This window comes from Tachypleus tridentatus, chromosome 8 (genome assembly GCF_004210375.1).
Source record: "Tachypleus tridentatus isolate NWPU-2018 chromosome 8, ASM421037v1, whole genome shotgun sequence".
In the NCBI taxonomy this organism is placed as follows: Eukaryota; Metazoa; Arthropoda; class Merostomata; order Xiphosura; family Limulidae; genus Tachypleus; species Tachypleus tridentatus.
The window spans coordinates 131,945,861-131,961,049 of record NC_134832.1 but is presented as its reverse complement, the minus strand read 5'-3'; the positions used below and the strand labels follow the sequence as shown (position 1 = coordinate 131,961,049).

The 15,189-nt window shown below is 33.5% G+C and overlaps 1 protein-coding gene and 1 non-coding gene across 2 annotated transcripts in view; both read left to right on the top strand.

The window, feature by feature from the left end:
- The window catches only part of LOC143223512 (17S U2 SnRNP complex component HTATSF1-like), an 80,376-nt gene that overhangs the window by 59,591 nt on the left and 5,596 nt on the right, over window positions 1-15,189 (top strand).
- Window positions 13,829-13,991, top strand: LOC143224368 (U1 spliceosomal RNA). Its single transcript, XR_013013361.1, has one exon. It is a non-coding gene; the product is annotated as a U1 spliceosomal RNA (small nuclear RNA).

The window sequence follows — 15,189 nt, the reverse complement described above, 5'->3', positions numbered from 1 at the left end:
ATTGAGAATTTTTTGAAATAATTTCTTATAAGATTATTAGATTAAAATTTGATTTATACTACATTTTGATGCCAAATTTATTCATTTGTAATGATGATAAATTAAATTTTGAATGTAACTCTAAAAAGTTATGATATACATACTCTGATCTGTTTAGTGAATGTAACTCTTAAAAAGTTGTGACGTGTATTATTTAAACAACTTGTAGCAAGAGACTTAACCCTATTATAGCTGATTACAGGTCAAAGACCTTGTCATCATGTTTGTTGACTCACATTCAAAATTTTATTCAACTAAGATTATTTGAATTTATGTTATTTAAGTTTGGTATCACACTGTAGATGATAATTAAAATTTTCATATCATACATCATAACATTTCTTAATTTAAAATTAAGTATTTAAACTTATTTTTGAGTATCATGTGGTATGTTAAATGCAGCACTGAATACAAAGGTTGTAACTAGAAGAGATAATTCTTTTGGCTTCTTCATTTACTATTCTATGTTTTAAGTAAAATAAATTTAAAATCTTGTTTTTAAACAGTAATACACGTGTGCACATATTCACATGTACACACACGCACAATGCATTATAACTGACATGTGATTGTATCTTACAAAATAGTAGTCTGTGAAACATATTCAAGACAGGTAACTTTGTAAATACTAAAGGTCAGAATTATATTCTTGGATACGGTGACGTGAGTGCACATGTGCGATGTTACTGTAACTTGTATCTCAGCCAGCAGTGGCTGAAAGGTCAATAAAAATATTAAATACACAAATTTGTAATGTTATGACATATAAGCTATTTAGATTAAATATTTATTTTTGAGTTATAAGTTGTAGTTACTGTATAAAGAAAAAAGAATAATTTATACATACTAATCTCATTTTTTATGATGGTTATGAGATCAGTCAAATCTATTAAACATGTGCAAAGATTCTGATTTGATTGTGAAAATAACATAAAGAAATAACATAGAAAGTTTGTTTCTTAAAGAAACATTTGATAATTATCTGGAGGTTATAAAGATATCACATGAAATGCACCTAAGAAAAATAATTAAAATATGAACACAACAAGTGATGTCCTTTAACTATCATAATTTATCTTGCTTTCTAACTATGTCATAAGAGCCTTTAAACTTGTCAATATGACCACTGAAAGAGGAATGCTTAAACAGAAGATGAAATGCAGAGAACTCTATACTGAAAACAACATAATATAATACATAATTAGATATATTAAACTTTTGACTTTCTATGGTCTGTTTCTTAACCAGACATGTTAAGAAAACATCATGTGTTTAAGTGGTTATCTTCCATCACTTTCCAATCTACAAGGAAGAGTAACAAACTCTTGCTTGTTTGCATTTTATGCATTTTTTTTTCTCATGCATAAAAGTATTTTTCATCTTAAAATGAAAATTACATGTTGCCTATTCAGCATTCTGAAAGAAAAAAATTAGAAGAAAATCTTTAATTAATATACCTTAATACTTAGTTTTAAAACTTTATAATTTTTTTTTACCAAAACCTTGTAACATTTACTGATAATCTGAAAATTTTATTTATTTACTGTACAGCATATTAGTTAATTATTTTAAAATGCTTGCTTGTTTGGGACTGAGATGTACTTTTATATGTAAATTTATTTCTGACTTTTAAATGTAATTGCAGTGGTAAGATGATAATATTCTAACTTCTCTAAAAGTTAGATAATAATCTAATTCACAAAAGTGATTAAAGTAAAGAAATATTGTAAAATTTCACTTTTTTGTTTCTCTACGCACAGTAGCTATTTTGTGTGCATATGGTAGTTCAAGTTCTTAAACATAGTCTTTCTTTTCACTTCCCTTTCTCTTTTGTTCACTGTTTCCTTTCTTCTTCTGACTGAATATTTTACACATCTCAAGGCTGTGTCATTGGAGTTTTTGGACCTGACAGCTGCTGAGAGAGTAATTTGCCTCTCCCCAGGGTTTTTATTCTTGTCTCTTTTTTTTTTTTTTCTTTAGCAAAAACAGAATGGGGACTGGCATCACATCATCAACATTTCCTCTCTAGTGATTGCTTAATTCAAGATGGATGGGTGTCTTCTTCACAGTTAGCTCTTTTCCTCCAATCTACAGATAACCAGGGGTGATGTCTTTCACTCCTATTGCCCCTTCTTCATGTTATTTTTTTGTTTTGTTCACCAGGATCAGGTGTATCAGTTTTCAGCTCTCCCTTTCAGCATCATTTTAATTTACGTGTTCAGTCTTGGTCTTCATCTTCATTTTTACATGGATGACTAGCTTCTCCTCCCCTCTTTTTCAAAAGGCTTCTTTCTTGGCCACATAACTTCTCCAAGAAATATCTTGTCTAGGTTGACTGGTCAAGTGTTCCATATCATTCCCGATTCAAACTCAGTGATGTCTAGAAAACCCACTTGTAGAGAAAAATATATATGTAAGTATAGGATTTTTTGGGTTGAAAAAATTTTTTACGTAGAGGAGCGAACAACGTTTCAACCTTCTTCAGTCATCGTCAGGTTCACAAAGTTTTCTCAACCCAAACGAGCCATTTTTACATACATATGATTAAAACTCAGTACTTGATCTTCTATGGTGGCTTTTCAGTTCTCAGTGCAATCAGGCTCAGCCTCCCCCAGTTTGTTTGCATTGCATCTCATCTTTATTCTCCTATACTTATTGCTTGAGAGGTTCTATCTTTTTCCTTTTTTTTAAGTATTTATGCACCTGTGGAATGTTCTGTCCCTCCAGACCAGATTGTTTGATGGACTTTGGTTGACCAACAGAAAATTTCTTGCAATCCTCTGTCTTGTTTTGATGCTGCTGCCACCTTAACTTCCTAAAAACTTATGTTGGTGGCTGGATCATGCCAATACTACAGTTGTCATCCTGGTGGCCACATCCAGATTTTCCTTGACACATCTTCTATGACATCATGCATGTGTTTGGATAATTCCACATCTGTAGGAGTTTTACCTCCTGTGCAGCATACCTTCCATATCAATATTTAGAAACTCTTGGCCATACATTGGACTTGTTACTATTTCCTATCTGGTCTTGTGAATTGCTTGGTTATTATTCACTCCAACAATTCTGTAACTGTTTCCTATACACATCATTAGAGTGAAATTCACTTCAGGGACCTTTGCTTTTGCACAGTATATTTCTGTTTTGGGCCAATTTGCATCAGGTTGCTTCACAGTCTTTTACTTCCCAAGAGCTATGAATTTGATAGTAGATTTACTTACTCACCTGGAAACAGTTCTTCCAAAGAAGTGGTTATTCCATCTTCAGATATTTCAGTGGTTTTGTTCCCATTTGGGCTCACCAATGATTGATCCCTTCACCACTCCTCTAGTTCCCAGTCACTCATTTAACAATTATGGCTATGAATTCTCTCATACAGGATTGGCCTGATCTTTTTTTCTATTTGAGTAATCTTCTCTATGTATTATCCCACATATAACAACAGGAGAGCAAAGATGCTTGGCATGTGTAAATAAAAAGTTTACATATGAAGACCAACACTAAACGAGAATAACTAATCTTATTAGCATTGATTTATGACTCTTCTTATTGAGCCCTGTTGGTAGCACTTTTAATGCTGATTCAGTTTTAATTTCCTCTTCTTTATATCAGTTACTTTTACCTCGTACACCTCTCTCTTTCACCTAAGAATTGCGTGTTTTTGTTACCACACATGGGAGTTACCTGGTCCCTTCTTCATTACCAAGGTTTCTCTGACTGAATAGCTCTTTTATTATCTTGCTCATATGGCCCTTCTAGTCTCTCTGACAAAGGCAGTAATTGTTCTTCTCAGTTGATCCATTCACTACTATTTACCATCTGGTTGTTCTACTTTTGACCACTTTTCAATCTCTTATTTTCTTCTTCAATCAATGATTGTCAGTTTCTAATATCACAGGCTATTAGGAGGCTTCGTTGATTAACATTTCACTTTTGTTATTTTGCTATAGTTCTATCTTTCCCTGCCATGTTCTTTATAATTCATCGCTTTCTTCTCCCATTTCTTTTGTCTTGTTAGAATGTTGTTATGGTTCTCTGCACTTTTATCCCAGCCGTTTGGCCACTTACTCCTTATTCTGTCTGTGTCTTAAAAACCTATTTCTTTCTTGCTAGTGGTCATCACAAATATGAACATAAGGCACTGAATGCCTTCTATACTTTGTTTTACAGTTCTTTCTTGGTTTTAATTCGTCACTGCTCATTTCTTCCTGAGATTTAAGCTGCTTAGCGGTGAGATCTTTTACTTTTGTCTCTCTCAAGAATGGCATTTTATTTAACATCACAATAGTGTTTTTTGTGTCTACATATATATATTCCATTGTCCATTTGGGATTTTACTATCATGGAGAAAGACAGCACTCAGAAAGGTGTCTGCCCACCCACTTTGTTTGTGCTTATCAGCTTTTAAAGTAAGTTTTCAAGTAACTCTTTGCACCCTCTCCATTAAAATACCTTTATGGTGGATAAATATGATTAGGTCAGGACATTTTATAGTGTCTCTCCAATGTGAATTTTTCCACACTGATGATGGATTGGAGCACAGGAGATCTTTGCCTTCACTATTTTTCTAGTCACCCAGTGTCATGGGAAGTAGGGAAGGGGTTTCCATGTTATGATAGTGCAGGATACCACCTATTATGTAATATGCCAGTAACTTGTGTCTTAGGTGGGAGATAACTGAAAGTTAGTGACATTTAAAGAATCTCAAAAGCAGATGTGCAAGGAATAGCTACTATGTGCAAAAACGTGCCTATAAGAAATGTGTTTTCAGATAAGGAAAATGTTAACATTAGCTATACTTTGGGCTTAAAGAGAGGATAAGTGGTACAAAATATTAAGCATTATAACTTACAGCAATCTGAAAATGGGAGAAATGAAATGTTTACCCATAGTCTGACCCTCTTGCATTATGAATCTGGAATTTAGGAACTGCCGCTAGAATTGTGAGAACAAATCAGGAACTTGTTTATTTTTTGGTTTATTCTGTCAAATTAGAGGTGTATTTTGTACAAGTGTAATGAAATAGTGCTTTCAAGTTCTGTTGTAAATCGTACATGAAGAAAATGTACCCGTGGAATATTGTTCATATGTATTAGATTATATTTTTTTTATACTTTGTTTCTTAATCTTTTATCATAACATTCTAGAAATCCTAAATGCAAAACTCGTATTTTTGTATGAGTCTTAATGCTCACTGAATTTATAGTATGGAAAATAATGTCATCTGTTCTCAGTGAACAGCCAATTAAAGAATTTTTGGCCGAAGAGTACATTACACAAAATTTGATGGATATGCTGAAATACTCTGAGACCAATACAAACTGAGTACATGTAATCCAGAGAGGAACTGAAGCAAACAAAATAAGAGTAATGATTTAACTGATGCATCTATTCTGAGTTGCTTTCTTCATGTACTACAACGTGTCATTAATGACCGAGTTTCTTATCAGTGAACATTATTAAACATTCTTCCAAAACTAAAACAAGCAGCAACTCACTTCAAACACAACATAAAGTCTGTTTCAACATGACGAACTTGATCTTTGCTCATGTTATAGAAAATGCTAGATGTGTTTTTGTTGTTGTAGTTTATATCTTATAACAATTACACCAAAGGATATTTATTATTTCTTTCACAAAGATGTATTGTTTTATAAAAAGGTACTAATGTTATTGTGGTTTAGTAATGATCTTAAGGTTATTATTGGCATATTGTATTAGTTATTGGTTTTGTTTTTTCATATGCTACTCATATTAGTGCAGAAAAAGTTATTGGTTGACCTCAAAATTGTATGTCATTGTCATAAGTGGTGGGTAACAAAGTATTGTTGTAATGAGTGTGTGTGTAGGTTTTCTGGTTTGAATAATTGAATATCTTGATCTTTGTATTTGTGTGTGTTTGTAATTTCAGGACTGATTTATATTGTACACTTTTTTGGGAAAGTTTTGTACATTGTGTTATCATACATAATTTATTAAATATATTGCTATGTTAAGTTTTAGGTTTTTAATTCGTTAGAAAGAGTTATGTTGGTAGATAATCTCAGATTTGTCAATAATTATATATGTATACAATTCATTGTCCAGTATTGTCTGGAAATTAAATGCATTTTTTTTAAATGTTTTCTGAATCCCATGATGTAATATTTTAGCAATTATTGACAGCTGCACTGTTATTTAAGACTATTTTTGTTGTAGGCATTAGTATTTTCAGCCATTAGAAAGGTGTATAGCATTTTAAAAAAAGGAAACAACAGTTGAATGCTCACAAGAAGTTTTAAAAGTCACTCATTGGTGATTAGTCATATACTTAAGTTTGCAATGGATTTCTCGCATACTTGCATTTGTTGTTGGTTGTATATTATTTACACATCAAATGATTACCCATATTCCAACAATTGCTGCCAATCATGTTTATTTTAACATTTGTTATTGATTACACCTGTTACTGATTATGTACGTTTACACTTGCTTCATGATTATTTTGTTCATTTAGGAAATATTGGAATTAATTTTAGAAATCACTTATTAGATGTTTGTAGAGAGATGGATATAAATATTGGTGGCACCAATTATTCCTGACCATCGTGGTATAGGATGCAGGATGACAGACATTGGCAGTACTTGCTCTGGCCAGAAGGGGGTTGATGATAATAAGACCCTCTCTCAGTGTAGGTTTCAGATCGGTGATTTTATGGATATAGCTATTTCTCCACCACCACCCAGGGGTTCTTTTGGATCTCGACGTGGGCGATCATCTAGGTACTAAGCGCTTCACTTTGATGATTTTTAAGCCATATTTTTCATCTCGTTTTTGTTCACAAATAAATAATGTACGTCTGTATACCAGGTGTGCTTTTTTTTTTTTTTTTTCTGTGACATACACATGTGCACAAAACTCCATTTCCATTCATTAACTCATTTTGGGTGTCATAATGGAAATAACACACCTAAAGTACATTCATGGTATTGTGTCAGTATGGCTAATTTGAATCTACCTTTAATACTTATTTATATACAATTTAATTTGAAACATTAGCATAGAACTTATAAATGTTGTTATTCTAATTTTCTTTTCAAGAATGTTAAAAATTAATTCATATTTTGTAATGATTGACTTTTCTGTGCCTATCAGGCTTGGAACCTTTCATGCCCTTGAAGTAAACTGAGGATCAACATCATTATCAATTTGAAACAGTACCTCTAATCATATTAAAGTATGCACAGATGAATTACTTGTTCAGTGACTGGGTGGGTTACGTGATAAAAATAATGCATTCACCATTATTTCTTATAAAACATTGACAGGGTACATCACTTTGACATAAATTGTAGGCCTAAATTAAATTATAACATTTCAAAATAAACTTTCATGCTAATGGTGTGCCTAAATGAGAAATAAAGTTACAGTATTCCACTATTAATTAATCAAGTTACTGAATGAACAAGATAACTCTCATATGGAACCCTGATATTAATCACTCTCTGTGTACCTGTAGTTTCTCTGTTAACTCACTGTTTCACTGACTCTTCTATTTGTAATGTATCATTGTTTCTAGATATAAACAGCTAGCTCTAGCAAAGATCCAAATTTAAACATTGAAAATATGGCTTATACCAATATCTTATCAGGGAGTATTTTACTTTAAATTCAAAATTCTTTCTGGAGATAAGTATGCAACAAAAAATGTACTAAATATAGTATTAAAAAGTTTATGTTAGATTTTGTACTTTTTTGTAAGCAATATTATCTCATAGATTTTTTTTAATCCATTAAAATGTGTACCTCTAAGATCAAATTTGAAATAGTGCATTTTGACAGTATAACAGCCCTTGACAAAAATGGTGCCAGTCATCCACATTTAAATATATTGCTACACTTTTACGCAGAGCCATTCCAAGTTGATTTTGCAAACAGTACAGAAAACATATACTATTCTTCAATACATAGACTCACACACACCAAGCATATCCTGCATGAAGATGAACAATGGAACATTGGTTATGTGTACCAGTAAAGAAAAGGAGGCTTTTCTCTGATATTATACGCATTTCCTAGAGTCTATAATACAACTTGATAATATTTAAGTAGTCACAATAGATATTAATTGCAATTAAATTATCAACTAATGGTGAGAGGTTTTGTAAATAAACAACTTAGACATAAAGAAACAAAAAATAGAAAACACGAATAGCCATATTTGCATAAGAATGAATTATGAAGGTATGGGCAATTTGAGAAACTAAAAGACAGCAGCTGGTTATTAATCCCATATAATGACTTCAAATATTAAAGACACGCAATTTTAGACGTGATCTCTTTGGATTTCTGGGTTGAAAACTTGTTACTTTGTTGTAGTTGATGATGCCTAACATTTGGACGTAAGCATTACATTTAACATTCGTTCCTGGCCTATAAAGACTAGAGATAATTTTAAATTATTTTATTGTTACTGTGACAAGAGCATAAACCCCAGATTTTACATCTTCCACAACTTTTTCACTCTGGACGGCCACACTTCTCGACCCCATCCTTTGAATGTTACTACTAGCTAAAAACTATTAGAAATTCTAATGCGATGTTGCATAACACACCAGTAAGTCTACGGATTTACAATGCTAAAATCAGGGGGTTCGATTTCCCTCGGTTGGCTCAGCAGATAGCCCAGGTGTGGCTTTGCTATAAGAAAAACACAAACATGCACATACAACAGTGTACTATACATTTGGATAATCAGTAATTTTAATGTCTTCCCCACCCAATTGTAAGGTAGCATACTATACTAATGTTTCAAAAGTACTACTGTGAAACTGAAAAGTTAATTCCTCGTGACTAAACACATTATTTCTCTCTCAAAGTTTTTCTGATGCTTTATTTGCCAGTTTCTTGTGGGAAAAATCATATTTTGAGGTTTTCTCAATCTTAATTTATGCCAATATTTTAAAGAAAGCTTTCAAGATTAGGTTGCCGATACTGTATGACTTGTTATACAAGAAGGAAAAATCTTATCACAAGAAGATTGTGGCCAGGAACATCATTTTCATACAATGCTTTTTGGGAGGGGAAGAGGAGGCAAAAGCCAACCTTATTTGGTGTAATTTTCACACAGTTGTCAAACTAGGCTGATGGAAATGTTTTAGAGAAATAGTCATTTGGACCTTACCCCAGATGATTCCCTTGATTGTGACAAACAGTATATTAGTGTGTCTATCTTTTAAGTGTTAAGGAACCACATTAACACAGTTAGAATTAAAGAATTTTAATTTAATGGAACTTGTTGAGAACTTAGTGCTCTTAATCTGTTTTCTGTTTAAATTAATATTGAACTGACACACTAGACACTTATGGAATATTAAAAAAAAAAAAGTTCTAATCTACTTACACCACTGCTGGTGAGAGTATTATGTTATTTTATTTCTTATTTGCTGTGTGGTTTTTGTAAGCTGTAGAAAAGTGGTTTCCAAACTCTTTTGGTCTGAGGCTCCCCAACCTATAACTTTAATATGACAGTTGTAAAGAACAGCCCCTTAGTAAAAACAATAACATCTCCTTTCACATACCGTATCATTTATTTAGTTCAACATAAATTTTATAGGCTTATTATTTATTCAGAATTTAAATTAATTCAACATCCTCGTCTTTGGCAGTCTTCTAGAAAAAAGCTTCATCCCTCTAGGAGGGCTACAGTTGGCACTTTGGAAAACATAGCTGTAGAAGATCTAATACTTAAGGTAAAATTTTAGCACAAAGCTGTAGTGAGTCCTTTTAATACCACTAAGAGCCATGCTAATATTTCGATAGGAATAACCTAGAAGCTAATTTGCTGGGATGCAGATCAAAAGGTAAGCTGTGGGTGTGTCATAAGATTGCTAACCAATCCCACTGTTCAGTTCAAAGTCAAACAAAGCTGTTATGGTGACAGTTGCTGCTAACTAGCTTCACTTCCTCTTGTCAATAACTCAGAATATATTGAAGGCTTCTCCCAAATCCTTTATGTCCTTGATCTGACCATTTGAACCATATGTATATAAGGTTAAAGATACAAAATGGTATTCACTAAGTGCACTTAGAAACCTGTAGGAGATACTGTGGAGTAAAATGTCAGTGCAAAGCTCCAGACATCTATATTATTACTTGCAGTCAGTGTAGCTAATAATCATTGTGAGAGCTAAACTTTGCTTTTCTTTAACATTGTGGGGTTTTATCTTTAGAGTGTAATCTTCTCATGTAGCTTCAGGAGGGGTTCATACGGAACCAGTGGGAATAACCAATAGAGGTTTCCTTTCACGTTCTCTTTTACTAGTTCCTTGCACTTGTTACAGCTACGTGCTCATTTTATTTCAATTGCAAACCTGTTTGAGATACTCTGCAGTAAAATGTCAGTGCAAGGCTCCAGACATCTATATTATTAGTTGTTAGCATATTAGACTAGATTTACTATTTATAAGAGAAAATATCACCAAAAAATTTATGGAAGGCAAACTAGTACAAAATTACTTTTTATGATTATATATATATATAAATTGGGAAAGTAAACATATTAATATGAACAAGATGAAATTAAAAGCCATCATTTTCAAAATTATAAAACTTAATAAATAATTTTTTATTTCATGGATTTAATGAGAACTTTTTACTCTTGTGTCACCACAGGATATTTGCTTGTTCCTGTCATTGTGGAACTGTTGCTTACTCACATTAATGCAAGTAATAAAGCCTGCACGACTTGTACGAAAAACATCTGAAGAACAAGTTTTCTTTCTCGCCCCTTTTTTTCTTGTTTATATATTGCTAAGCCAAGACACCCAAATACTAGTCGAGGCTTCGTGGTTAGTGAGTCAGGTTGAGTACTGAAGAATCAAGGACTAAAAATTAGCTGCTGATTGATATACGCTTTGTGCTTTCAGTTGTGGATGCATTATAAAGTGACAGTCAACCCCATCACTTTGGTTCAAATAGACAAAGTCCTTGTAACAGCAGATGCTGCTGGCTGGTTTTCTTTTAGTCAGTTATGACAAAATTAAGTAGGACTATACCTGAATACCTTAATATCTAGTAGGACTGCTGTATTATACGAAAATTATGGTTTGATCAGGTAAACAAAATAACTTCTTACTTTTGCTGCATGTGAGACCAGATTCACTGATTGGTCATTAAGCAGGTTTTCTTAAAGGAAGGATAGCTTTTACTTCACTTGTGATGTTCCAAAATAGACAACTTTTTTCTGTTGGTAAATCATATAATGGCACGGGGTTTCCTGTATCCGTGTTCAAGCATGATTTATTTGCAATCACGTAAGTGAGGTGGATGTTGTGAGCAGTCTGAGCTTGTTTATATCTGTGGTATTTTGGTATTTCCAGCCAGACTCTTGCCTGTTAGGCAAAGATTTTTGGATAGGCTGTACACTGTGCATATTTTGAATTAGATATCCTGTATGTACTCATTCAGCTTTTGTTGAATTAATTACAGCAAGCTATGTAGTTGGAATGAAATGAACCTTGAAATCACTATAGCTAATAATTATTGTGAGAGCTAAACTTTGCTTTTGTTTAAGATTGTGAGGTTTTATCTTTATAATTTAATCTCATCATGTAGCTTCAGGAGGGGTTCATGCTGTACCAGTGGGAAATAACCAACAGAGGTTTCCTTTCACGTTCTCTTTTACCAGTTCCTTGCAATTATTACAGATACGTGTTCTTTGTATTGTTTGGTTTAATAACGGTTGTTGTTTTGGGCATTTTGCGTGTGGATTCTTTGTTTGAAACAAGCTCCATCAACATTCAGGGAGTCCAAAAGCATATTCTGTAACTCAGTATTGATTGAACCTCCTTTTCTTTTTTTTTTTTTTTTTTTTTTTTTTTTGCAAAACCACACCTGTTTACTACGAAAGCAAATCCATGCATCAAAAAATACTACAGGATAATGAAAACCAAAAATCTTAGTGTCCAATTAAATAATTCTTTTTATTTTTCTGTGAAAACACATTAGTTAATACAACTCAATTGCACTGTTAACTATGCAGCTCCAATTTGGGACATAAACCAGTGATACCATACCAGGCTGTGTTTTTCATTCAAAATTACTATGTTTGACTAGGGATGGATTTGATGTAGTGTGGTGGGCATAACTTAATGACTAGACCTTGAAATATTAGAAAAGAATGTGAACAGTATTGCACATAATTAGGCTACAGTAAACAGTGATTAATTAATTAGTGAGTCAGTTTGTGTTACTGACAACCAGTTACTGTGAATATTGAGTTTGTGCTTCGAGTGAAGAAATAGAAATCCAAGAAGTACTAAGTACAAGAGAAAATTAGTAAGTAGAATTGTTCTGTTGGCATTTAATGTGGACTTATTCATATGAGTGAGCATTAATGAAACTAACCAAATACGTTTGGTACAAACTGAACTAGCAAGTGTAAAGAATCAAAACATCTACACCATTCTCTGCATCTGCTCAAGAACTTCAACCTCAAACAATTAACAACGTAATATGGAATAGGAGAAACCATCTGTTCTACACCTGTTACCACTACTCTTGTAATTATAGCTTCATCACTATCTCACATGTGTATGAAACCTAACAGGACATTTGAACAAAATTGTCTAGTTGAGAAACCAAGAGATTATAATAAAAAAAGATACCATGGGAATCATATCAACACAGGTTGTTATAATGTCCAAGGTGAATAGTGAGTAGTGAACAACAAGCTTTCCAACTCGTTGGTCATTTAAAAAGAACCAGCTTTAAAAAAAAAATTAAGCAGTCTTCAACCATAGCAAATACCAAGCATTATTGTCCATCTTATCAAATAAATTTGTGGTACCTAATCAGAAAAAAAGAGAAAAGCTTCTTAGGTAAAATTTGGAGTGCAGTAAGGAGAAAGGATAGCCAAACTTACTGAAAATGTTACAGACTTGCCCTATTATCTTCTCCAGGTAACACACGCGAATTAATTACAGACTGTAGAAAACGTTCAATAGGCAAGAACAGTGTTTTACAGTCACCAAATTAAACAATCCTTTGATTGACGTTGTACGTTGTGAAATACACCTACAATGTTAACTTTTCTCCTGTACTATTTCAAGAATGTATTATTCTACCCTGAATTGTTTGATAATTACATGTGTTGTGTTGTGATTTATCGTGAATGTGTATAGAAATTAAACTAGGAACATGATTAGGTTGTCCTCCCCACAAAGCCTCCCCGTGGCACGTGTACAGACTTATAAAGCTAGAAACCGAGTTTTGATAGGGCGGGCGAAGCACAGGTAGCACATCGTGTAGCTTTGTTCTTAACTTCGAAGAAGCATAATCTATGAACACTGAATAGACAGTGTTTAGTTGAAATATATTTGAGTTCACTCTTCGTCACAAGTACGGAAAGTTCTTTTAAAACAGTTTTTTTTCTCTTCAAAATGGAAAAGAACACAACATAAAACTTATATGTACTTACGATTTTGTTTACGCAGTTGTAAATTATATAGCAGATTTTGATAGTAAACCAAGTAAGTCAGTAGGTGGCGCAGCTATGAGGACAGATTCCCAAGCGAGAGATATAGAATCCTGAAAAAGACTTTTATGTTTCATGAATATATAACATAAAAGGAAACATATTCAATATAAATAAAGTATTACGAAATAAAACGAGCTATCAGCAGCTTTGATACATGTCTCTAAGAGTTCAAAAGTATGTTAAGACGCAATTTCGAATTTTATCTCTACACCTTATTCGAAGTCCCGAAGTGTTACTACATAAGGTTTTCACGTAAGTAATGAAGCATACTTACCTGGCGCTGGGAATGCCATGATCAATCAGGTGGCTTCCCAGAGCGAGGCTCATCCATTGCACTCTGGGTGGGTTGACCTCTGCCACTATCCCAAACTGGGACAGATGGAGCGTGTAATTTTTGGTAGTGGGGGACTGCGTTCGCGCTATCCCCTGTATTATAAGTCAAAAAGTAGAAAGAGAGTGAAAAGAACTGTTATGATAATAAACTTCTACTTATCTCATTCAAGATCATAAAACGTAACACCACTATCCTTATTAATTTGAGAACGTGTTCTCCTTCTTAAACATAATTATAATTCTCACTCAAAAATTTGAGTCGTACGTGTCTCGATATTTATATTCGACTCAAATATATATGCTTTGTGATAACATTCTTTTTTTCTACTCTTTTGATTTCATGATATGTCTGTCTCGTCGACTAATGCACGATTTTCGTTTGGGGTGAGTTGAACAAGGTGAAGCGAAAATAACAACTAATCGATTGGTTATCGCCGATAGCGAAGTAACCCTAGAGGGTAGAAAATTGCAATATATGATAACAAAAATGCTTCAGAGTTCGTAGACCTTAACAAATGCTCGTTAGGTGTGTCATGTTTCTCTTAACCTGAAGATGCCATAACAAGGTCGAAAATTTCTTATATACGTTATCTTAAGGTAGGATATCCGTACCAGCCGTTTCTAAAATACAGAAAAAGCGATCTTCATACGATTTAGCCCACTACTTGCAACATTAATCCTATTTCACTGAACTCTATTGATAATAACCCTCTGCTTTCTTCCATCAACCCGCTCTTCTATCCAGTTAACTTATCCCCCACGGCGTGGCCAAGCGTGTAAGGCGTGCGACTCGTAATCCGCTAAACATGCTCGCCCTTTCAGCCCTGGGGGCGTTATAATGTGAAGGTCAATCCCACTATTCGTTGGTAAAAAAGTAGCCCAAGAGTTGGCGGTGGGTGGTGATGTCTAGCTGCCTTCCCTCTAGTCTTACACTGACTGCTAAATTAGGTACGGCTAGCACAGATAGTCCTCGAGTAGCTTTGTGCCCAATTCAAAAAATAAAACAACTTATCCCCCCACACTTATAAAGATAAGTTTCTTTACAAACCTTTTATATGGCACTTTGTCAAATGCTTTCTAAATATCTAGATACACCCTCATCTGCATATGCAGTCGTATTTTTGAAGCATTTTTGTACTTCTAGTATTACAACAGTATCAATTAAGCCCATTCTTTCCTCCATATCTCTGGACTTTTTGGAAAGAGGAATTTTTCTGGAATGGATGGTTTACACTGAAGTAGGAAAAGGGTTTGGCATGTTTACAAGGGAACGCTTAACTCTTAACCGTCGTAT